The 26318-nt window shown below is 40.4% G+C and overlaps 1 protein-coding gene across 8 annotated transcripts in view; it reads right to left on the minus strand.

The window, feature by feature from the left end:
- Positions 1-26318, minus strand: part of LOC135707064 (uncharacterized) — an 85157-nt gene that overhangs the window by 40898 nt on the left and 17941 nt on the right. The window contains exon 1 of one of the 8 annotated variants that reach the window (XM_065228794.1): positions 15160-15228. The exons of 4 other annotated variants lie outside the window; for them this stretch is intronic. The gene's annotated coding sequence lies outside the window, so the exon portion shown is untranslated. Of the gene's footprint in view, positions 1-14748; positions 14834-14860; positions 15229-26318 lie in introns of those variants that run through there. 3 more of the 8 variants (XM_065228795.1, XM_065228793.1, XM_065228796.1) reach the window with 3 other exon arrangements.

The raw sequence follows: 26318 nt of genomic DNA on the forward strand, positions 1-26318 counted from the left end.
AATGCCAAGAAGGAAAAGATTCCCCCTATTGTGATAACCACTTCCGATTTCCATGCTCTTCGCATGGAACTTTTGAACTTCGTGAAAGTTAAGTTTTCTCTACAAATTGGACGTCGGGGTGAATGCCGTGTATTGGCTGAAACCTTGGACGGATTTAAATGTCTTCTCAAGTATCTTACTGAGAAGAAGCACAAATTTTTTACTTACGACACCAAAACTGAACGTGTGTTCAAGGTTGTCATGAAAGGACTGCCCAGTGGTGAATCCCTGGATCAGATCAAAGATGAACTGGCAAAATTACTTGGAGTTGTGCCACTCCAAGTAATCAAAATGAAAACGAAATCCCGTCCTGGCGATTCGCGCAACGGGATTTCTAATGATTTCATTTCAGTGCTCAACCTGTAAAATTTCTACCTTGTTCAACTTTATTCCTCTTCGATCCTTGTTTGGACCCTACCCGAGGTAATCCTTCTTGGATATCGATTTGGAAAATTCCTCTTCGATCCTTCAGATTCTTATAGTAATCTGCTTGGAAGTCGATTTGGATAATGAGAATGATCCATCATCCAAGAAAAATTCTAGTAAACTTTCCCGGCTTAATGCCAAGAAGGAAAAGATTCCCCCTATTGTGATAACCACTTCCGATTTCCATGCTCTTCGCATGGAACTTTTGAACTTCGTGAAAGTTAAGTTTTCTCTACAAATTGGACGTCGGGGTGAATGCCGTGTATTGGCTGAAACCTTGGACGGATTTAAATGTCTTCTCAAGTATCTTACTGAGAAGAAGCACAAATTTTTTACTTACGACACCAAAACTGAACGTGTGTTCAAGGTTGTCATGAAAGGACTGCCCAGTGGTGAATCCCTGGATCAGATCAAAGATGAACTGGCAAAATTACTTGGAGTTGTGCCACTCCAAGTAATCAAAATGAAAACGAAATCCCGTCCTGGCGATTCGCGCAACGGGATTTCTAATGATTTCATTTCAGTGCTCAACCTGTAAAATTTCTACCTTGTTCAACTTTATTCCTCTTCGATCCTTGTTTGGACCCTACCCGAGGTAATCCTTCTTGGATATCGATTTGGAAAATTCCTCTTCGATCCTTCAGATTCTTATAGTAATCTGCTTGGAAGTCGATTTGGATAATGAGAATGATCCATCATCCAAGAAAAATTCTAGTAAACTTTCCCGGCTTAATGCCAAGAAGGAAAAGATTCCCCCTATTGTGATAACCACTTCCGATTTCCATGCTCTTCGCATGGAACTTTTGAACTTCGTGAAAGTTAAGTTTTCTCTACAAATTGGACGTCGGGGTGAATGCCGTGTATTGGCTGAAACCTTGGACGGATTTAAATGTCTTCTCAAGTATCTTACTGAGAAGAAGCACAAATTTTTTACTTACGACACCAAAACTGAACGTGTGTTCAAGGTTGTCATGAAAGGACTGCCCAGTGGTGAATCCCTGGATCAGATCAAAGATGAACTGGCAAAATTACTTGGAGTTGTGCCACTCCAAGTAATCAAAATGAAAATGAAATCCCGTCCTGGCGATTCGCGCAACGGGATTTCTAATGATTTTTATTTAGTTCACTTCAAGTCTAGTGAACTAAACAACCTTAAGGCCTTAGAAAAAGCTAGCCTTATGCTCCATGTCCGAGTGAAGTGGGAACACTTCAGGAAGACTGGAGAAAATTTCCAAAACCTCACTCAGTGCCGTAAGTGCCAGGGATGGGGTCACGGAACTAAAAATTGCTACATGCCAGCTAAATGCATGAATTGTGGTGATTCCTCTCACGCAAAGGACGACTGTCCTGTGAAGGAAGATCCTAAGAAATTTAAATGTTCAAATTGTGGTGAAAACCACAAATCCAATTTTTGGGAATGTAAGACTCGCAAAGCGATCCTACAATCTCGTTCTAACCGACAGGTAAGAAACGCTCCACGTTTCCGACCAGGTACAAATTCCTCTGCTGTTAACAACGGTCAGCGAGGAACAAATTCTACATTCGTACCCGCAGGTACAAATATCACCCCTGCTTCAAATTTTTCATCTGTACCTACTCCCCTCGCTGCTAACAATGTTCAACGAGTTAATGGAGCTACCTATGCTGCTATTGCAGCGGGTAGAAATCAAAATACTAACCAAAGTAATTCTAACGGAAATTTTGACAATTTTGACTTAGGAAGCATTACTGCCCCTAAAATGGAATTTTTACAGAAATCATTAATTGACATGATTTCTGATATGCTTAAATCTAACTCCATGTTTGATGCTATTCAAACTGGAGTAAAATTTGCAAATAATATTGTCATGACTTTAAAATTCAGTAATGGATTTTAAAGCATTAAACATTTTAAATTGGAATGCTCGATCTCTTAAAGATAATGAAGACGAGCTATTCAACTTTTTGAGAGTTCATAACGTGCATATTGCCGTTATAACTGAAACGTTCCTTAAACCTGACCATAAGGTTAAGAAGGACAGAAATTACTTGATTTATAGAAATGATCGTCTTGATGGACCCTGTGGTGGCGTTGCCATCATTATTCAAAGACGAATCAAACATAAAATTCTTTCTTCATTTGAAACCAAAGTTTTTGAAACTTTGGGAGTTTCTGTTGAAACAAAATTTGGACAACTTACGTTTATAGCTGCCTATTTGCCATTCCAATGCGTAGGCCAGAAAAAGAATTTTCTCAAGGGTGACCTCCAGAAACTTACCCGTCATAGGTCTAAATTCTTCATTATTGGTGATTTTAATGCAAAACACCGCTCATGGAATAATGCTCAAAGCAATTCCAATGGTAATATTCTGTTTGATGATTGTTCTGCAGGTTATTACACTATTCAATATCTAAACAGCCCAACATGCTTTTCTTCTGCAAGAAATCCCTCCACTATTGATTTGGTCTTAACTGATTCATGTCAACTTTGTAGCCAACTGGTTACCCATGCTGACTTCGGTTCTGATCACCTTCCAGTAACTTTTGAAATATCCCAAGAAATAATTTGTAATCCCAACAGCTCTACTTTCAATTACCATAGAGCTGATTGGGAGCAGTATCGAACATTTATGGAATATAACTTCGATCCAAACATTCCTTTGCAAACCAAAGATGAAATTAATTATGCTCTTGAATCTCTGACTACTTCTATAGTTGAAGCAAGAGCTGCCTCAGTACCAAAATGCGAGGTTAAATTCGATTCAATTATAATAGACGATGATCTTCAGCTCTTGATCCGTCTTAAAAATGTCCGTAGGAGACAATATCAAAGAACACGCGATCCTGCCATGAAGGTTATCTGGAGGGATTTGCAAAAACAAATTAAAAAGCGATTCTCTGCCCTGAGGAACAAAACTTTTGAAAATAATATTTCTAAATTAGACCCGAGTTCCAAACCCTTTTGGAAACTCACAAAAATTTTGAAAAAACCTCAAAAGCCTATTCCAGCGCTTAAAGAAGGTGGTAAAATTTTGATCACAAATTTGGAAAAAGCTCAGAAACTTGCGAAGCAATTCGAGAGTTCCCATAATTTCAGTTTGGGTCTTACTAGTCCTATTGAGAATCAGGTTGCTCGGGATTTTCTGAATATTTTCTCTCGGGAAAATATTTTTGATGATTCCTGGGGGACTGATTTGGACGAAGTAAGGTCTATAACTAAAAAGTTTCAAAATATGAAAGCTCCAGGTGATGATGGAATTTTCTATATCCTCATCAAAAAACTCCCAGAGAGTACCTTGTCTTTCTTGGTAAAATTATTTAACAGATGTTTCCATTTGGCATACTTTCCTGATAAATGAAAAAATGCAAAAGTTGTTCCAATTTTGAAGCCGGATAAAAATCCAGCTGAAGCTTCTAGCTACCGTCCAATAAGTTTGCTTTCATCAATAAGTAAACTTTTTGAAAAGATAATTTTGAATAGAATGATGCTTCACATCAATACGAACTCAATTTTTGCAGATGAGCAGTTTGGATTTCGCCATGGGCATTCAACTGCTCATCAACTCTTAAGAGTTACCAATTTAATTCGTTCAAACAAATCGGAAGGCCACTCAACTGGAGTTGCTCTTCTAGACATAGAAAAAGCATTCGACAGTGTTTGGCATGAAGGTTTGATTGCTAAATTGAAAAAGTTTAATTTTCCACTTTATATTATGAAATTAGTTCAAAATTATTTAACTGACAGAACTCTGCAGGTAAATTATCAAAATTCCAAATCTAATCGACTACCTGTTAGAGCAGGAGTTCCTCAGGGTAGCATTCTTGGGCCTATATTGTATAACATTTTCACTTCGGACCTCCCTGATTTGCCTCAGGGTTGCCACAAATCTTTGTTCGCTGATGACACAGGCATTTCCGCTAAAGGAAGAAGTCTTCGTGTTATTTGCAGCAGACTGCAGAAAAGTTTAGATATTTTCTCTTCTTATTTACAAAAATGGAAGATTTCTCCCAACGCTTCCAAAACTCAACTTATAATGTTTCCACACAAGCCTAGAGCTTCGTTTTTGAAACCTAGTAGTAGTCACATAGTCACTATGAACGGAGTTCCAATTTCCTGGTCAAACCAAGTGAAATATCTTGGATTAATACTTGACCAAAAATTAACTTTTAAAGATCACATTGAGGGCATTCAAGCTAAATGTAACAAATATATTAAATGTTTGTATCCTCTTATAAACAGGAAGTCCAAACTTTGCCTGACGAATAAACTTCTAATATTTAAACAAGTTTTTAGACCGGCCATGCTTTACGCTGTGCCAATATGGTCTTGTTGTTGCACTACCAGGAAAAAAGCACTTCAAAGGATTCAGAACAAAGTTCTGAAAATGATTTTGAAGTTGCCTCCCTGGTACAGTACTACCGAAGTACATAGAATTTCGAATGTTGAGACTTTAGCACAAATGTCCAACAAAATAATTAATAATTTCCGGCAAAAATCGTTGCAATCCTCAATTGCAACGATTAATTCCCTTTATACTTAGGTCCAACGGGAGAGTTTGGTAAAGAGAGATGATCAAACAGATTTGTACCTTCATAAAAGTTGTCCTTGCTCACTTTCTACTCTATCGCATAAAAATTACCACTCTAGTCTGTTATTTGAAATTAGCATCTTCAACTATATATTCATTGATCAGTGCTGCGTGCTGTCAACAATGTCAGTTGGCGTAAGATATTGGTCTAGCACTGAATTTCACTTCTGACGCTGATATTCGTAGTAAGCATGATATTAGGCGGTAAGGCTTTGATATTACTATCCATATGAATGTCACAAGAGAATAGTTAAAAATCTTACTTTTATCTCAATAATCAATTTTTTTTTGTATAAAAGTTGCATTGTTTTAACATTACTGATGAGTTTTCTAACGATTGGTACTCGATTAGCTGGCATAGAAATATTTACAACAGAACTCTGAATATCAGTGGTACATTTACAATGTCAATGTGATTTGCGCACTGACTTTGAAGCGAATGATATTGATATTCTAACTGTGTGAACTGATACTGACATCAGGTGGTGGTATTGATATTGATATTTTGGAGCACTGTCATTGATACACCATGATATACATTCAAGTTATAGTACGTTTAACTCATGAAATGGTTTTCGTAATATATAAAACTAAACGAAATATGCTGAATTAGGAAAAGTAAAATTAATTAAGAGTCTTCCTTAAGTTACTGATGTTCACTGTAGGTTCTTATCTTTGAAGTAACCACGTCAATATAACATAAAACAACAATGTGTCTGAGTTATAATAAAATGAAGTTGTGTGCATACAACAAAAACTATTTTTTTGAGCTCTAATTTAAATTTACCTCTGAATTATCAGTGCACTTCCATCGATAGTAATGGAACTTTGGAAAACGTTTCCATGGGGAATATACATTCCAAATTTGCAGTATATCATGGAAAAAAAAAGTCACCTAACAACCTTATTTCGATCGAGCTGTACCCCACTTAAGCATAAAACTTATTTTGCTTTGTAATTTAATTAAGAACAAAAAATAGGTGGAACTAACAAACATTCGCCTATGCAGAGAATGCCTGTGCTCTGACATAATTTAGCTTATTTCATTTTTCAATGCAAACTATCAAAGTGTAGGAGGACATCCACTTAATTTATACGGATGACGCTCAACAGTCTTTGAGTTGGCAATACTTATAGATTTATTATTAAAATATCCACAAACAGATATCATTGACAATCGGCAACTCGCTGACCCTGACCTTTTTATTCAGCGATTAACGCATTTGCAGGCGCCAATATGAAAACAGCATTATGCCAGTTTATTGCACTCTCTTTGTGGGGTTTACCCGGTTCACCCTTCCATGATTTGCATGTAGTGAAACGTGTAGCATCATATACCTACTTATTGCACTCGGACTTCTCGCGACTCACTATGTGTTCCATTACTTCTGTCTGAAGTACACCAGTCACTTTTCTGTTTTGTTCATATAGGTGTGTATGTAGATGATTTGCATTTTTAAAACATGTAGCAATTTGTTTTTGTTCTGCACCGAAAACTGTTATCTGTTAGTGGAATCTTGGCTGTCAAATTCCTAGCATTTTTCCTAAATCGATGAAAATTCAAGTTATTTCGACTAAATATACTATTATTTTGAAGTTCAGGTGGTAGTATAATTGATGCAGAATCAAAAAAGTTTGATTTCGTGTTCCAATATTTCCCCAAATTTTCTCTTATTGACATCAGCAGACGATCATATAGGGGAAATTGCTCTAATATTGGCTTATGGATCTAAGATTGGGCCCATCGCTCAAAATCTGCTATTTATCAATTTTATCTAGACGAACGCGTCATTGGGACGGTACTAATGGATATTTTTGGTCGTAATTGAAAATTCCGTCGATTGCTAAATTTATGTATGGGCCCAAATTAGGGGCAGTTAGGCCGACATTACATTCATTTCCCCTACATCTTAAGTTGTCAGTTGTCATGGAATAGTCCATCTAATATAACAAATTGAGCGAGGAGCAGTTCTGTATCGATGACCAACCAGAAACTATTGTTGATAATATTGACTTGAAAAAATTGATGGAAATATTAGCGAAACTTTTATCGTGTGGGGTTCACTTATGGAAAAAAAAATCCAACCATAAACATGTGTTGAAGGTGATTGAATGGATAAATGCTGCTTTGCGTTCGGGGAGCTGCTGCGTAGAATAATTGAATCAAAACAAAATACACAAAAGTGGTCAGACAACAAAATGACGTCACGAGCCCATCGATAGTGTATATGGCAGGCCACCTTGACACTGTTTTCGATTTAAGCGTTCCTGTGCCAAATATGTCGTCCGAAAATGAAATCAGAGAAGTCCTTTGCAATTTTGGATATCGATTACCTTAGTCGCAACGAAATAGTGGTTAAAGCTTAAATTTTTAGCAGGTATATGACTAGAAGTGTATAAGTAACACTTGGAAACGTAGTGCTCTCGTCGGTGCGATTATTTTGAATTTTTATTCTAATAGTTTGTAATAGTTATGCTACCAGAGACGAATGTATTGGTGGAGAGCAAATGTTTGAAGATATGCAAAGCAGATTGCATGGAAAATTCCGATAGGAATTTTTGATATCAAACTTGGTGTAAAGACGTTAAACAAAATATGGAAAAGAAGAATTCTCTAAAAAAAAAAACTTTCGCGTAATAATCTTTATTATATCGTGTGGAAAAGTCAATTGAACATAGATTCATAATCCCACTTCCATTGCCTGTCAAAAATCCCACATTATTCAATATTGCCCATACTTGATGCTAAGGTTACGGAAACTATGGTAAACAATGTTATCAAAAACCGCAGATCGACTTCTGTGCAAAAAGTGATTAACCATTAACTTTTTGCCAAGTGCTCCACGTGCACCTACCTGGCGCATTTGAGATCAGCGAGCTTGCACTTGAAATGCTCAGCATGTATGCAAGCATAGCATTGCAAGCATATCATTGCAAGCATAGCATGAGAATTTCTATACATTTCTTATATAGGGTAAATGGATTTAATGTCGGCCTAAATGCCCATAATTTGGGCCCATACATCAATTTAGCAATCGACTAAATTCAATAGCGACCAAAAATATTCATTAGTGCCGTCCTAATGACGCATTCATCTAGATAAAATTGATAAATAGCAGATTTTTAGCGATGAGCCCAATCTTAGATCCATAGGCCAACATTAGAGCTAATTCCCCTATATTTCCTGCACAAACTTTTAAATTCTTCAGTAAATTCAGATGGCAACTAAATTCATTCAAATTTGACACAGTTGGTGGGGACCTCAATACAAATGGAAAGAGCAGTGGGGAACAGGGTTTTATAATGTAGGGTAAGTGCTCAACAGGCGCTAAAGGGTGATACGGTCAAAATTTGGTCAATATCAACTTGACGTATTTCTTTCAATTTTGCATTTAAAAAACCTGAACACCCCTCATTTTGAAGGTGTGTGTGTCTAGAATGTTGCTCCTATTTTGATTTTGGAATTCACTCTTCAGTTGTCAAAATGCCGTCCAAGCAAGAAGAGCAGCGTATCAAAATTTTGCTCGCGCATCGCGAAAATCCGAGCTACTCGCACGCAAAGTTGGCAAAATCGCTAAAAGTTGCCAAATCAACCGTTACAAATGTAATTAAAGTGTTTGGGGAACGTTTGTCGACAGCCAGGAAGTCTGGATCGGGGAGAAATCGAAAACCGGAAGCCTCTGAGACGACAAAGAGAGTTGCCGGTAGTTTCAAGCGAAACCCTAACCTCTCTCTCCGAGATGCCGCAAATAAGCTGGGTGTATCGTCTACAACCGTGCATCGAGCCAAAAAACGAGCCGGACTATCGACTTACAAGAAGGTAGTGACTCCAAATCGCGATGATAAACAAAATACGACGGCCAAAGCGCGATCCCGGAGGCTGTACACGACGATGCTGACGAAGTTTGACTGCGCGGTAATGGACGACGAAACCTACGTCAAAGCCGACTACAAGCAGCTTCCGGGACAGGAGTTTTATACGGCAAAAGGAAGGGGAAAGGTAGCAGATGTTTTCAAGCACATGAAACTGTCAAAGTTCGCAAAGAAATATCTGGTTTGGCAAGCCATCTGTACCTGTGGCTTGAAAAGCAGCATTTTCATAGCTTCCGGGACTGTCAACCAAGAAATTTACGTGAAAGAGTGTTTGAATAAACGTCTGCTGCCTTTCCTGAAGAAACACGGTTGTTCCGTACTGTTTTGGCCGGATTTGGCATCTTGCCATTACGGTAAAAAGGCCATGGAGTGGTACGCCGCCAACAACGTGCAGGTGGTTCCCAAGGACAAGAACCCTCCCAACACGCCAGAGCTCCGCCCAATTGAGAAATACTGGGCTATTGTCAAGCGGAACCTAAAGAAGACCAAAAAAACTGCTAAGGGCGAGCAGCAGTTCAAGGCAAACTGGCTTTCTGCGGCGAAGAAGGTGGACAAGGTGGCTGTACAAAATCTGATGGCAGGGGTCAAGCGTAAGGCCCGGCAATTCGGATTTGGAAAAGCGGAAGCCTAACTGAATATTTTTCCTGAATTTTATACTAATTGAACTTGAAAAAGAAATTTAATTTGATTTTTTAAATAAACGATTTCACCGATTTACACGCGTTTTCCCTTGACCAAATTTTGACCGTATCACCCTTTATCAAGCTGGAAAAGCTCTGCGAAAGACACCACCGAAAGACACACCCCACCGTTCGAACCGAGAATCGAACGCGCCACCTCCGCCTTAGTAAACAGGTGTCTTTACTGACTAGGTTATGAGGCCACGAATCCGAACTAATGTGTCTATCATTTGTAGGGTCTTGGTCAGCTTAACAACTTTCACAATGACGAAAAATTCTTAGATGGTCAAGATATAGCTTATACAGGAAATTGACATGCACATTAGCTCCACGTAGTGAGTCAATTCTGAACTGATGTCCTCTATCCAAAAGGCGTTGAACCACTGTAAAACTTTGCCAAAGATAATAACCTTCTATATGGCCTACAGCATGAGATATTCCATAAGACCGTCTTAACCCTAGAGGTGACAACGAGAATGATGCAAATTTGTAATTTACTCCATAATGCTCAAACGGTTTCAAATCGGATCCCGATCATCCCCTTAAAATTTGGTTAAAAACTGACAAAACTGCACAAAACGTTTGAAATTTATAAGGGATCTACTGTAGGAAAATCATACTTTTTGTTAATATCTTTCTCACAATTCACCATATTTATCGTTAACAAATAATTTACTCAGCTACAACTTGCTCAAGGCCGCTTTTCAATGAAATGTAAGGAACAAAAGATCATGCTCAATCAACAAAAACACAAAAATCATGTGTTGCCCAGAATGCAGCTGCTTTATTTTGGCATACATAAAATGACCAATCTTTTAAATAATTAAGATCTATTTAATTTGACGTTTGACTAAAAAACAATATTTAGAAAAGTTGTAGCAGAGAAAATTGCACCCAAGAATTGCTATAGAACTTTCTCTCATGGCAATACAGAAAAGGGGTTGACGGCAATGAACGAAAAGTTTGGATTTCCCATAGTTAATCCCACTCAAACTTCAAATGGTTTGTTCATGATTAGTTTCTAACTAAACTAGATCAAATTTAGAAAAGCCAATCAGGAACCGATTTAGAACCGTTTAAGCACTGAGAAACGAAAATTAATTAATTTAGTGACCACCCTCCATTCCATTCTTGCATTATTTAAACTGTTTTTTATTCATAATAAAACATCATCAAATGAAAATAAAATTTTCTGAAAATCAATTGAGTCATCAAAAATACTCTTAAAATCAATATTGATTCATGTTATTGCTGAAATTTTGTTTAGATTTTGTTAAATTGTGTTTTAAGCTTGGGGTGACCATCTTACTCCGCCCCCCCCCCCCCCCCACCTAATTTATGAATTCTTATGAGATTCAGTCTTAGATGGTGAGTTAAATAAGACCAAAAATTTTGGTATTAAAATGAGTTTTCTTCATCTTCCGCAGTTGATCGTAAAGAGAGCTCTCTCAGCCTATACAACATTTTTGCATTTGTATAACATTGTAGAAGATAGGAGGAAATTTACCCTACCTGATGATGATGTTTGTTTGCGTGGGCGACAAATGTATATGTATGTATGATAAAGTATACAACAGTAGATGCGTCGATTTGAAAAGTTGCACTTGATTTGTATATTGTGTGGTAAGAACAAACAATGATAGTCCTGTGCCCAGGAAAGTAGTGAGAATTTCCAACACGAAAAGTTCCTAGACTGAGCTGGAAATCAAACTTATGTTGAACCGTTTGTCTAAAATAACTGGAAAGGTCTTAACATGATCGTGGGGAGAAAGACGGCTAAGAGATGCCATCATTAAATCAAGAGCCACATGTGAAAAGGGCATACAAGCTTTTTGTAAACAAACCTTTGTAGGCCCTTTTCTCACCAACCGAGAGTTGCTTACGCAAACCAACAACATCATCGGGAAGGGTAAACATTCCCCTACCCGATGATGATAATGGTTTGCGTTGGTGTCATATGGGTGGCGAGAAAAGGGCATAAGAAGGTTTGTTTACAAAAAGCTTGTATGCCCCTTTCACATGTTGTTCTTGAAATGCAATCTTGCTGGGGCCAAATTAGTAACTCCTCGGGGTGACGTCGTAGCAATGTTGGTTAAATATCAAAAAACTTGTAAGAAAATTAAAACGTCATACTTGAATCGCCGCCATCCAATTCGATTCATAACCTTAAAATATGAGGCTATGCAAAAATCGTAAAGATTGATGATGGTTTAGGGGTCGTGCAAACGGTTTCAAGGGAGGTTTATGGGTTTCATGGGATATTTTGATATTTCACTAACATCGCTCTATCGTAGGTTCTAGTTGCCCAACTGATGTTAAAATGTAATAGGGTGTGGCACTACTTCGTCATACTCCACTTCACTTTGGCATACCCCTTTTAAATCGATAATTCGTCATCACCATAGTTTTTATTCAACTGTAGTCGTAACTTAACTCGTGAGCAAAGAATTTAATGCATAAATGTTGGATATAGCTGATTATCTTCATTGTTTTTCGGCGTATAACGGAAGTGTTTCTCCACCCTATGTAAAGACTATGATACTGTGTTATTTGTCGTTGCTACGTTTAGTTTGGTACCATTTAAAGAAAAATATAAATTTAAAAAAAAATGCCCAATGCGGTGATGATGATTATTTCAATCGTATTTTTTAGCGTATTGCAACCAAATTTAGTGCAACTTGTTTCAAAAAAGCAGAACACAATCAAAGAAAAATATGGTGGTATTGAAAATGCTGTAATGATAATTGTGTACAAACATCCCAAAGGGCCTTGGTTCATTCCCAGTCGGCGTCGCCGGGATTTTCGGAGGCATAAAATCTCTAATCTGGCCTTTCTTCAGAAGGGAAATAAATTAGTAGGGTCCAGGTGTGGGAGCTGTCTCCCTGGCGTCGGTAGCATTGGTACTCAGTACGGAAAAGAAGATCAACGGAAAACAAATCATGGAAAAAAAATCGTGTAAAAACAGAATTGACTGTGACAGGCTTGTTACTTGTTGTAATAGCAACAGCATATTCAATTTTGACAAAATTTTGGCTACTAGAACCAAAGCTAGTGTGAAGCAACCTAATGTTACCTGGGTCCTTTTTCATTTTGCGGGTTGAATATAAAAATAGTGCTTTAACAGGTTGTATTACCTATCAAAAGTATCAACAAACGCACAGAGAAATGTTTATCTAGTCACTCGACTAGGCGATTATTAACAAAAGAGAAACGAGAAAGAGTTAGGCCCTATTCTAAGCGCTACATATATGTTTTATGACAAGTGCCCTTAGCAATTCAAGCCCCTAAATTCAGCTTGACAATGCCATTGATTGAAATGTATAAGCAAACTTTAACACTTTGTTTACATAACACAGAATAAATCCCTATAGGATCAACGACAATACTTAAACTACTCTACACGCGTCATGGAGAAAATTTAGTTTCCCGTACAACCGTTGTTCACAGTGGAGTTAAAAAACGTGATCATTTGAAATTCAACCAAAACCTTTAATGCAAAGGTTGATAAATCCCCTTAAAAGTTAGATTCAAAATTATATTTATAGTAAATTGCGATACAGAGTTGGTGTGTTCTGCTAAGTTGCAGTAAATGACAATACAAACAACTTTGCTGAAGACACTAACTCTATATCTATTTTCACAAAAGAGCTATGAAGAAGTGTTCTTTAGCTTGTTAAAACACATTTTTTTGTAGAAGACAGTCATTCACTGTTCTTTGTATCTCCAGCTAATTTATGGCGGCAGACTAGTCAACTAATATTCGAAAGTTTAATGAGAACACTGCAAAACACTGCTGTTTTAAGGAGAGAACACAAATATGATCCTATTAAATAATCGCCTTGATATATTATGGGGATTAATCAAACAATGGGTACAGTCAAAAGATGAGGATTTGCATGTCTACAAACTTTTCCCAAGACACTATGTACCTAAAATGAAAGGTTTTAGTGTAATTCCACACGATCACGTCTTTCACTGCTTGGACCACCTTGAACATCCGCTGTTGGTGTTACTATGCGCGTTTGAATGGTTGTTTGCAAGAAATCAACGATGCAAGTGAAAAGTGACAGTTACGTTATATCGAGTTATATATGTAACTGTTTTGTTTGTACAGCGTTTTGCGCTAGATAAACTCTGTATAATACAATAAAAGGGCCTATCTGTGATTTTATTTTTTTTCTCTTTAGAGTAGCTGCAAATGCAGTTTATGTCGAGTTTGTTGTTTCAGATGCAAGCTAAACATATCTCTATTCGGCCAGAGTAGCCAAACATAGTCAGGATAGTGGATTGTATTACCATAAATTCAAATATTCCCAATTTAAAAAAAAAACATCACAATTGTAAAAGTCATTTTCTCGTGCAACCTTCCCAGTTATTTCGTTTCATCGATAACCACAAACACTCGACTGTTTTGAGCTGTACCCGGTATTCCAATACCATCGTAAATCGAACGAAGGGAATATAGACGGTTGAGCTCATTCACTCATTCACCACACCTTGCACCAACCTAGGTACTGATTAATTGTCTGTATCAAAATGAACCCGCAGTACAACCACAACGGTAACGAGTGGCCTTATCATACTATTTTTTTTTTCTGCAGTTTTATAGGCCGGTGAGCAACGATAATGCGGACAGGCACGTATTAAAAGCTAAATGCAAAACGCGCAAAAGTTACGCTTGTCTTTTTTAAGGTCATTCATTTTAAATTCAAGGCCTTAATGCCTGTCACAGAAAAAGCGTAGTATCACCTTAGTTTATTTCAATTTTGTATGACAGTTTGTTTGAATTTTCCTCGATACGTTCTCCGATGTGCATAGTTTGGCAAAGTTAAACAGCTGTTTTAGATTTTCGTGTGAGTGATGCTATTATGTGACGAAGTTTGTCGAAGATAGAACCAGCACGTAACCAATCCCGAAGTATACCACCGTGAACTGCGTTTCGTAATGAATATACTATATGGCTTCGTGCTCCAATGTTTTGCCGCACTACATGTAAAATTGTTTTCTCTGTGTACAGTAACAGTAACAACAACACAGTCTAGGCGGCAGAGATAATTAGAGCAAACTAAAATTAATATGTTCTTCCTTCCGCCGCACAACTCTTATTAACAACAATTTTCTGTTTTTAACAACGTTACTAGTGGAAAAATCTCGCACACACCAAACACTTTTCACTAGATTTTTCCTCCTCTCAATGTGTGTTTTCCCGAATCTTTTTCTCACTAAAATCAACCGCAACTGAGCAGACTTCGCTCCCCTACACGTTAGGAAACCTCTCACATCAGCACAAAGAAGCTCCTCAAATAAAAACTTTTATTTTCATTTTCAAAGTCGTATTTAGGTCCTTTTCCTTCACTTTGCACAAGCAATGAGTAATTCGTTTGTTCTAATTATTGCGTGCTGCTTCCGTGCAACACAAAGAGACGTTCAACGCGATCTTGTGCTCATTTCAGTCGATAATTATGCAAAAATATGCACTTGATATTGGAAACTTGATACTAGTTCGAACGGAGTGCACATACGCGTGGTTGGCCAAAGACTATATGAAACACTGTCTGCTGGTTCTACGTACACTCTTGACTTCACAGCCTTTACTAATAGGCCGATCGCTTTCGACCTGCTTGATAGAACTGCTCGAATCAAACTGAAGCTTTTGACGTGACGAAGATTAACTTCAAGTACACCGCTACCACTGCTGCTAGCGGATACGATACGATCGGCGGATCGCTGAGAGAGTGAGAATACCACATGCAAATCTATCTACATATGATCTATCTTACGGCGAAAACGGGAGAGATTCAGTGCACAGAAACTCTGGTTTCGGTAAAACAACACTCAACTCGTGTGTCCGCCAAACTGCCCATGTAACACTAACAAACAGCTGATATCACATAAATGTCTATCGAACTGCTCATGCTCGAAGTTGACTCCCACCAAAGTAACTTAAACAAAACACACAAAGAGCGGGCAAAATTCGCTGTGGGCTGATGCGGACTTCACTTCTCCAAACTAAAGGTTCAGTGATTCGCATTTCGGAATTACATTTTATACGTATAATTCAATTTGGCCAACCGCCAAAACCGAGGATTGAAGCAACTTATCTATAATTTTCCTGTGCCAACGAGATAAGTTCTTCATGCAGTCTCATAAATGGAGAATTCAATCTAAAGCTGCTCTTATCCTGACAACCCATCTGAGGAAAGATCCGATGATTCATGTTTTATTTTATATAGCCATCTATTTCAACAACATTTTTTTTTATTTTGAATTCATTAACCAATCTAAATCATTCATGAAGTTAACACCAATAAACTCATTTACAACCATACTAATATCAGCAATTCTATGGCACCTGAAGGTAACTTCAAGCCACAATAAATGTGCCACAACAAAACAGTATTGCAGCGCTCGTATGACTTGATTAATTGCTGACCACATACAATAGCGGTATGAAGTACATTCGGCAAAATTTACTTACCTACGAGTTCGATTACTGACCTGCTCAATACAATTCCAGTTCAATACGATGACTACCATCAAATACATCTGCGCATATGATGCATTGCGATGAACTTTGCTTTGATATGTAGTCATAAAAATACAACTAGTTAAACAAAGTGTTTATCCATATCCTTGACGTCTTTTGTTGCTAGGAGTGATTTTACGGAACTGAAAGGTCGTCCACAAATAAATTAAGAGAGAGCTACGTTCATTTGCATTGAGGGGAGAAGTGACCTACATCATGTGCTCTGCGTTCACCTTTACCAGAAGTGAAAGTACCACAAAATCAATGGCTAGTCAAACTTTTTTCTATCATGTCGAACTTGCGCTATTTCTGTTCTTAAAATTGGTACTAGTAAGACGAAACCAAACTAAAAATAATTAATAGCATTGGGCAAAATCAAAGTTCCGTGAATAATAAACCGCTTTCAATGTACCTGGAAGCAATAGACGGGGACATTATTTAAGTTTTAATATGTTGGCCCGAAAATTTGCATTAGTTATCGGACACCGGAAATGTTCCAGATGTTTCAAGATTATGTCAATTGTGCAATTTTCTGCCGCTGATAATTTTAGGGTTTAAGGTTGAAAACATGAAATGATATGTTTTTCATAAAAACTAGGTTTCATTACTACAGGTACTACTACAGGTTGAAGATCTTAAATCGGTCCATATACAACCGAGGTATGAGCATTTCAGTGGAATTTGTTCTGGAAAAGCAGTCAGTATGTGGAGATCAAACTGCATTGGTGGTGTTAACTGAAACATTTTGAGCAAATATACCAGATTTGAAGACATGCCTTGATTTTGTGAAGACATTTTTTATTGCAAACATTGTGAAGACATTTCATGTTTTGTGAAGATTTTTAAAGACAAGTTGAAACTGAAGAAGACTTCCGAAGACATGGGTGTTGCATCCTGGACAAATGGTAAGTTACAACTTGGCTGTTGCCGTCGTCGTAGTCGCTGTCGTAATCGCCGTCGTAATCACCGTCATAGTCGCCGTAGGCAGTACCGTTAGTATATTTAAGGTTAACCATCAGCCGCTGAAACTATATGAATTGTCGCGTATTTCTGTTGTTCATTACATATCAAGTGAGGGCTTAATCATGTTTTTCCGTGGAGTGTTGTGTTTTTGAGATGCTCGGTAACCCTAGAGGGAGGTTTTGCTTAATGAGCAGAATATCATGGGTTTAATCCCAAGCTCTTCCACAACATAACACATCACAAAAATATCAAGTATCATGCGAGCTAAAAATATTTATTTGTATAATATAACATGGAAATATCAGGGTTACATCTTCTTTATATTGGGAGCTGAGGAGACATATAGCTGCATCATATTGTATGTAAAATAATCATTATTTTCATTGCAGAATACCAGTTTTTTTTTATCTATATAAATGTACTTTCATTATTACGTATTTTAATGTTCTGATATATTTCATTTCTTCATTACATATATTTCCTACAAATAAATAAATACTGGGTTGGGAGGGAGCATCATTTGACCTGGAACTGGACGATTGGAGTGGTATGACAACCGGAGTCTAGGAGGGAATAAACACTATCATTTTCTTTATCCTACCGATTCGATTGTGATGGTGTGAATTCTTCTTCAACAGTTTCAGGGAGATTGACGCACCCTTCTTAACAAACCATCCAGTAGGAAGCTTAATAAGTATTGCGAATTGCGTTATTCGATTTGTTGGATCGTATCGTTGGAAGGAGATTCTTAAATTCCCGTGGATTTCGCGTAAGTGGCCCTGCTTACGGGTCCACCACTCCGTTTTTGGCCCTTCATACAGCGATATTGTGAATTCAGTTACCGATCAGAAATTGATCTTGATATTAAGTGGAGCTGCATACAAGACAAAATCTTTGAAGGGATGGTGGCTACCTTACATACATACGTACATTATGAAACGAGAGGTCCCAAACTATGATCGCTCGGAATTAAATTTTAGGTACCTTCACTTTATATAAAAGTCGCCTTTGGACATAATGTGGTTGCAGTATTGACAAAATATCCAGAAGACATTATTGAAATCTTCAATCAGCTGAAGATCACTTAAGTACTGCTTGACTTAAGATCTTTATATCTTCATCTTTATCAAACTGAATTCATGAAAAATTAACCAGAGGATTTCATTGAAATGTTCGATCAGCTGATGATCTTGTGAATAATTCACAAGATAATATCTGATGAACCAGCCTTATTGTGACAATATCTTAGAGACGTTATTTTTTTAACAGTTGAAGATCTTCAGAATAATAATTGATCAAAGTGAAGTTTTTAACGTGAAGCTTAATGCCATCTTCCCTCATTACATTGATTTTCAGGAAATTTCCTTTTCATTTGATGAAAAAAAAGTCTAAATGCAAGACAAAAATCATGTTGGGCAAAGTTGTACAGTGGATCGAGATCGATTGTTTAGAGAACAGTAGTATGCGGCGCAAATGTGCAAGTCGATATCCTATATAAAATATATCTCCAGATCTTGATAAATATTAGAAGTTTCCGTCTTGGGGAAAGTTGTTCAGCTGATCCAGGTCTTCAAAACTATAGACAGATTAGTTTTGAATTCTCTCACTACGTTGCGCTAGTGTACATGTGAATTTCACGTTGATGTCCTGATCATCTAACAAGTTGTCCGAGGCTGAAAATCTCTTGATAAAAACAAAAGATCTAAGAAGTTGTTATCTTCGGAAAAATCGTTCAGGTGTTTGAAACCTTCTGGATGGGAGCCAGATTAGTAGTGACCGCGTTGTGAGAAAATTGTGAACTAATTTGTGTACCATCCAAAAAGCGTTGATAACTTGAACAAGTTTGCCGAAAACAGCAACTTCCTAGATGTTAGATGATCAGGATATCAAGATATTACTTATAGGTACAGGAAATTCACATGTACACTAGCGCGGCATAGTGAGAGAACTTCAAATTTAGCTGCTCACACGGAGAAAAAATACTACCCAAAATTTGAGTTCTTTTTACTTAATTTTGAGTTGAATCTCTCACTTACCCTCGTTATTGTTGTCAAAAATGGAACGAGAGATTCGATCCAACGATATAGTTCAGCCCAATAAGTTACTTTTGAGTAAATTGCATATTCTCAAATTTACGTGAATTAAACTTCATTTTGGGTAGAATATACTTAAAAGTAAGTTATTTTGTTTGCTGGTGTTAAATGGAAACTACTTTATGCCATTTACTCAAATTTGGATTATTGGGCTGAACCCGGGAATTGAGGGAAAAGTACTTAATTTTGGGTAGTTTTTTATCTCCGTGTAGGCTTCGATCAGCTTGCCAAAATTGCCAGAAACAGAAAATTCATCGTACAGAAGTCAGAACCTAGTTTCATGAATTGACTACTTTTACGGATATTCCGGAACTTACAGTGGACTTCCCGAGGACCCGTATACTGAGTTCATTCTGATAACAGATCTACGAATGTGTTCGAAAAAACCTAATGTTTTTCAGAAACAAGATATTGTTATTTATTGCATTCAGTTCCAACATTGCCCGATAAAAGTCAAGCCTTAAGGGAAAGCTTCCCACTACGAAAAAATAATTACGTTTCGATTTTTTCTAAAAAAAAATTTTGAAAAAGATTTCTTATTTTCTAAAGAAAATTCATGTGCAAACAATTTTTTTGTAAGTCATGGCGTAAAGTTGGTCTCAAAAAACCACAAAACATCGACTTTTCGGTTTTGCTGAGAGTCCATTTTTTTCATGATGAGATAGAAAAAAATATTTGTACATGTAATTTTTGTCAAGAATCTAAGGAAGAAACTAATTTTCTTGGATTTTTGATAATTTTTCCCAATATGTTTAGAAAAAATAAAAACGAGCAGATTTTTTTTTTCGGGGCGGTAAACTTCCTCTCAACAGCCTCTGTAATGCCTCATAATTTAAGGTAAACTGTCAATTTTTCACTGTAAGTACATAGAACAGGCCTATGTTTTCCTAATAATAACATTACTTTTACATGATAAATTATATAATAGCCCTAAAACATTAAACACAACGTAAACACAAAAAAACTGTTCATTTTGAAGTTTCACCTGTTATCAAGCTACAATGTATTTTACAACATGAATTATACTATAACAAAGAACTCTACATCATTTATTATTGTCAAGAGTTGATTGTTTCAATAATCCAAACAGTGGCCGTCTTAGACCATCGTTCCCTAAATCTATTTTATGGATCATGCTAAGTTTTTATAAGCAAAAGTACGATTGACAAATTTGTACTATCAGTCACATGAACATTCGATAACAAACACATTGGCCCAATATGAGTGTTCGCGACAAAAATCAAACAGTGCACTCGCGACGTTGGACAGGCAATCGAAACGGTGATATTGCCACACGTAACAATACCGACGGAGGAAAACCGAAGTGGCCAGGTGCAACTGATAAAACTTTCGAACTTTCGGATTGACCGACGGGAAGGAAAAACGACGTGTATCCTTTCGACTTCACTGCTTTATTTCAACTGGTTTGTGTTGTGTATTGTTTTTAATAGAATGCGATCAAAACAATCTGTAGGTAGAGTTTCCGTTTTCTGTCTCTTTTCGTGTTTGGGTTGTGTGTGTTCGTGAGTGGCTGAGTGACGTCTAATTCAAGGTAGGTGTATAGGGTAAGGTAAGTACAATTTCGATTTCAATGTGTATAATTTTAATTTCATATATTTTTTTTCTAATTTCAGGTTCACCGTTAACATGCTGGCCGCCGTTGAAACCGTCCGTTTCAACCATCATCAGCACATTCTTCGATGCGAAGTTGAGCTAGGCATGAGCTAGCTCCTGCGTTGTCTTCGTCGGGATCTATCGGAAGGATAGCGATCTCGGTAATCGCCCGTTTGTACTGCCCGGAACCGGTCTTGACCACGACCACCCGGACTCTTCCATCCTTCCCTGCCACGGTTTCGATGATCCGCCCCAACGGCCATTGGAGTGGTGGTGCGGTCGCCTGCTTGATCAGTACCAGTTGGCCGGTGCGGATGTCGGATTGGGACTGCTTCCACTTCGTTCGCTGCTGGAGTTGACTGACATAATCCAGCTGCCAGCAACGCCAAAGGTCTTGGACCGACCGCTTCATCTCTTGGAGGCGTGACAACCGATTCGGGTTTACGTCGATCAAGTTGGGCTCCGGGATTGCCACGAGAGGTTCACCGACGAGGAAGTGACCAGGAGTCAGAGCGGAACAATCGTCAGGCGAATCTGTAAGCGGAGAAAGAGGACGGGAATTGAGCACCGATTCAATCTGGGCAACGACGGTCTGGAGCTGGTCTACGGAGAAGGAGCGGTTGCCCATGATGCGCCGGAAGTGGTGCTTGAAGGATTTTATTCCGGCTTCCCAGATACCGCCGAAATGCGGTGAACGGGCCGGGATGAAGCGAAACTTGATTCCGCTTTCCAGGCAAAAGTTCTCCCAGTCCTCGGATTTGAATTGACGACGGAACTCCTCTCGCATCGTACGAAGTTCTCGGTCTGCCCCGACGAAGGCAGTCGCGTTGTCGCAGTGTAATTCAAGCACTCGCCCGCGACGAGCTACGAATCGCTTGACGGCGTTTATGCAGGCGACGGACGACAGATCGGCGACGACTTCGAGATGCACGGCCTTCACCACAAGACACACGAATAGCCCGACGTACACTTTAACCGACGCGCCCCGACCACTTAACGGACGTACGAGAAACGGCCCACAGTAATCCATCCCAGAGTGTATGAACGGTCTGGCAGGTGATACGCGAACGGACGGTAGCGGAGCCATGATCTGCTGTGCTACCCGTGGTTTACATCGGAAACAGGTTACGCATCGGCGTACCACCTTGCGTACTAGTTGCCGACCCCGGACTGGCCAAAATCGCTGTCGAACAGTAGCGAGTGTGAGTGTAGGACCACCGTGAAGTGTTCGGACGTGGCTGGACCTTGCGATGAGCCAACTGAGTTGATGGTCAGCTGGAAGTAATATCGGGAAACGAGTGTCGTACGGTGCTCTCATGTTGGCTAGTCTTCCGTTGAGCCTGAGCAAGCCGAAGTGGTCCATGAACAGCTTCATGTCCTTGAGTGGTGATTTCGACGGGGATATTGCTGCAGCGAATGGTGCATCTTGCAGGCGACGAAAGTTACAAAATTCAGCCGGGAAGGACGCTAGTTGAACTTCTCGCACTAGAATCTTGAGCGCATGTTCACCGTCCTCTGGTGTTAGTGAACCGATAGTGCGTTCGCTCCGGGGGAGCCTTGCGTTACTGAAAAATCGGTAGCATCGTGCTACGACGCGTACTAGCTTGGCTAGGTCCGAGAATCGTTCGAACAGTGATGAATCGACGGTTGTGCTATGCAGAACGATGTTTGGGCAGGCTTCTTGTTGCAAATCGGAAGTGTCCGGCGTCGAAAACGCACACTCGGGCCAATTGTCAACGGGGGTTTTGAGAAAACTCGGTCCATGCCACCACAAATCGTCCTTCGAGATCTGGCTTGCCATCATTCCTCGAGAAATCCGGTCGGCTGAATTCAATTCCGACGGCACATGCCTCCACGTGCAATCCTTCGAGAGACGCTGTATTTCAGCGATGCGGTTCGAGACGAAAACCTTCCAGACATTCGACTGTGACTTGATCCAATGTAGAACGATCGTAGAGTCCACCCAGAATGTTGGAGGTTCCACGAATTCGGTGTTTCGACGTAGATTGTCGACAAGCTGGCTACCGAGCAGCGCAGCGCAGAGTTCCAGTCGAGGAATAGACTGTCCACGCAGTGGAGCAACGCGTGATTTGGCAGTCAGTAGATGGCTGTGGAGCTGTCCGGAATCGTCACGAGAGACGACGTAGATGCAACAGCCGTATGCTGTTTTCGAAGCATCGCAGAAGCAGTGTAAGCTGTATTGGCGACTCTGCATGGCTCTGCGTGGCACGGAGAGAGCTTGTAGTTGGCTGAGCTCCGAGCGGTAGACTGCCCACCAGGCGGCGTATTCTTCGGACAGCCCTTCATCCCAGTTCAAGTGTTCTGCCCACAGAACTTGCACAAACATCTTGGCTTTAATCACCACTGGTCCCAGGAGGCCTAGAGGATCGAATAGCTGTGACATTTCGGACACGACGAGGCGTTTTGTTGCGGCGTTCAGCGGTGGCAGAGCTGGTATCTTAAATTTGAATGTGTCCGATTGTGGAAACCAGAGAAGTCCCAAGGTCTTCACAGTAGGAAAGCGATCGATTTCAAGCTCCCGCGAGGTTTCCCACAGCTGACGAGGAATGCTTGCGAGGACGGCGGCATCGTTGGTCGCCCACTTCCTGAGCACGAGGCCGGCTTGCTGCAGCATCTCCATCAACTGACGACAAGTTTCAGCGAGCGTATCTAGGTCGTCGTGGCCGGTGAGTACGTCGTCGACGTACGTTCCTTTCTTGATCACGGGGACCGCCAACGGAAAGCGTTCTCCTTCGTCAGTGGCCAACTGGTAGAGCACACGAGTAGCATGGAAAGGCGAGCTAGCGAGACCATAAGTCACGGTTTTTAGTTGATACACGCGCACTGATTCTGACGGATCTTTCCTAAACAGGATCTCCTGATATTTCCGGTCATCTGGATGTGTCCAAATCTGCCGGAACATCTTCTCGGCGTCAGCAGTGACGGCGAAGCGAGGCATGCGGATGTTGATAACGGTTGAGTACAGAGCTGGCTGTATTGTCGGACCGGACAATAGGACCTCGTTGATCGATAAGCCGCGAGAACCTCGGCAGGATCCGTCGAACACTACTCGTATCTTCGTGGTTGTACTCTCAGGACGGTGGATGGCATGGTGGGGTAGGAAAAACTGAGGGCTACGCGACGCGGACGGATTCACCTCCTCCATATGTCCCAGTCTTTCATATTCCTCCATGAATCCGTGGTAAGCTTCACGAAGACCTTCATCGACAGCAAACTTTTTCTCCATGGATTGGAGCCGACGTAGTGCGACTGGGTAGGAATCTCCAAGCATTGGTAGTATTTCCTCCCGTAGAGGTAGACGGACGATGTATCTGCCGTCTTCAGCTCGACTAACGGTTTGTTGGAAGTGTTCTTCACAACGCTGCTCATCGGGAGTGTAGGCTTTCCCGACGTCAAAATTTTCAATTTCCCAGAACCGTTCGAGCTGCTTGTCAAGCGTGTCGTTCATGCAGACGTGACTAGTCTGAACTGCCGGTGGATAGGGAGCTGGATCCACTACCTTTCCGCAAACGATGTAACCCAGAACTGTCTTCTGTAGTAGCGGATACCCAGTAGCGACAGAGATTTGCTGGTGTTCCAGGAGCGAATAGAACAATTCAGCGCCGATAATGATATCAATCTTCTGGCTGATGTTAAACTGGGGATCAGCCAGCGGGAGGTTACGTGGAATCCTCCACCGCGTAACGTCGATATGGTGGCTGGGTAACGATACGGTAAGCTTCGGCAGCACTAGGCAGTCCAGACTGAAGCGATGATCTCCGTAGCGTGAAGCGAACGAGAGTGTAACTCCGAAGTGGACGTTCACAGTAGATTGACCAATTCCACTGACCGGCGAGTTGAGCTTGACACGCTTCAAACGGAGCTTTTGGCAGAGTGATTCGGTGATGAAGCTGGGCTGTGAGCCACTATCCAGCAAGGCTCTGGCGAAATGTTCGTTGTTGTCAGCGTCCTTCACCTTGATCACTGCTGTGGAGAGCACAACAGTACTTTGCCGAAAACCTTGAGTCACTTCAGCACTTTGACAGGACGTGGAGGACGGTGAATGATTACCGAGAACGATTGGATCAACCGGCGATGTGGAAGGGGCGATACCGACCGAAAACGATTGCGGAAACGATCGAGACGAGTTCGCGAGTGGTGAGGTACCGGCTTCTACCGGCGGCGAACGTGCGACTGTGGTCGCATTGCTTTGCGACATTTGAGACGATTGCGAACTGATTGCTGCAGTGGGTTGACCAACCAAAGCTGATGTTGCTACGGATGTACCAGGAACCGACGACGACGAAATCGGTGGTAGATGTAGCAGAGAATGGTGCTTCTTGGAGCACTGTTTGCACGAACCACTGGAGCAATCCTTCGCTAGGTGGGTACCCTTCAAGCAGTTGATGCAAAGCCCGTGCTTCTTCACGAATTCGAATCGTTGCTGCGGTGTAAGACATTGGAAACCGCTACACTGAAACAAAAGATGTGCTTGCTTGCAGTGAGGGCACTTCTTCACGTTCTCCGAAGCAACATAGGCTGCGAAGCGGGACTTTTGCGATTTTGGCTCAGATTGGGTATTATTATGGTGGGAGAGCGTTAGTGTTTTAATGATTCGCGATCTTTTGTGGATAAACTCGAGTAACTCCTTGTACATGGGTCGCTCGCCATCATCAATATGGGTTTCCCACTCCCGCAGTGTACCGTGGTCCAGGTAACTGCTCAATCGCTCGACGAGGAAGGAGTTCCAATGATCTTCCGCCGTCTCGAGTTTATCCAACAACTGAACATGGCGATCAAAGCTGTCGGCCAACTCCAATAGTCCAACGGCGGACTCCTTCTTCAATGGTGTTATCGACAGTAAAGCTGACATATGCCGCTTAATGAGTAGATTCGGATTCTCATATCGATCCTTCAAGATATTCCACGCTACTTGGTAATCATCGGCAGAAACGTCAAGAGCGGAAATAATACGCGCTGCCTCGTCCGACAATGATGCTCGCAAATAATGCATCTTCTGTACGGCTGTCAAAAGTTGATTTGAATGAATCAACGAGACATAAAGATCGCGAAACGATACCCATTCCTCCATTTTGCCACTAAACACCGGAATCTTAATCTCCGGGAGCCGCACGTTGGAAACCGGTTGAGCAGGCTGGGCACACACGGACGATGGTGCACGAGGTGGAGGAGGAGGGACAGCGGGCAATTTGCTCTGCAGCGAACCCTTCAGCTGGAGATACATAAGCTGAAATTCGCGCCTCTGCTCCGAAAAGTGTTCATCGCTGTCCTCCAAAACCTCAATCTCCTCTTGTGCGGAGAGAAAGTCATGCCACAACTCATCCAGGTACGCAATTTGAGTGGCTAATTGCTCCTGTTGAGTGGGCTCAAACGTCCGATTAAATTCTTTAATTAACATCGCCGAACCCAAAATGTTCGAACGCCGGCGATGCAAAAGTTTTAATTTTGCCGCCGAGCTAGCGGACTTGCTTGCCTTTTTTACTGGCATAGTAATTATATAATCACCACCACCAA

Source organism: Ochlerotatus camptorhynchus, unplaced genomic scaffold, assembly GCF_037179485.1.
Source record: "Ochlerotatus camptorhynchus isolate MF236.1 unplaced genomic scaffold, CSIRO-AGI_Acam_v1.1 ptg000303l, whole genome shotgun sequence".
Taxonomy (NCBI): Eukaryota; Metazoa; Arthropoda; class Insecta; order Diptera; family Culicidae; genus Ochlerotatus; species Ochlerotatus camptorhynchus.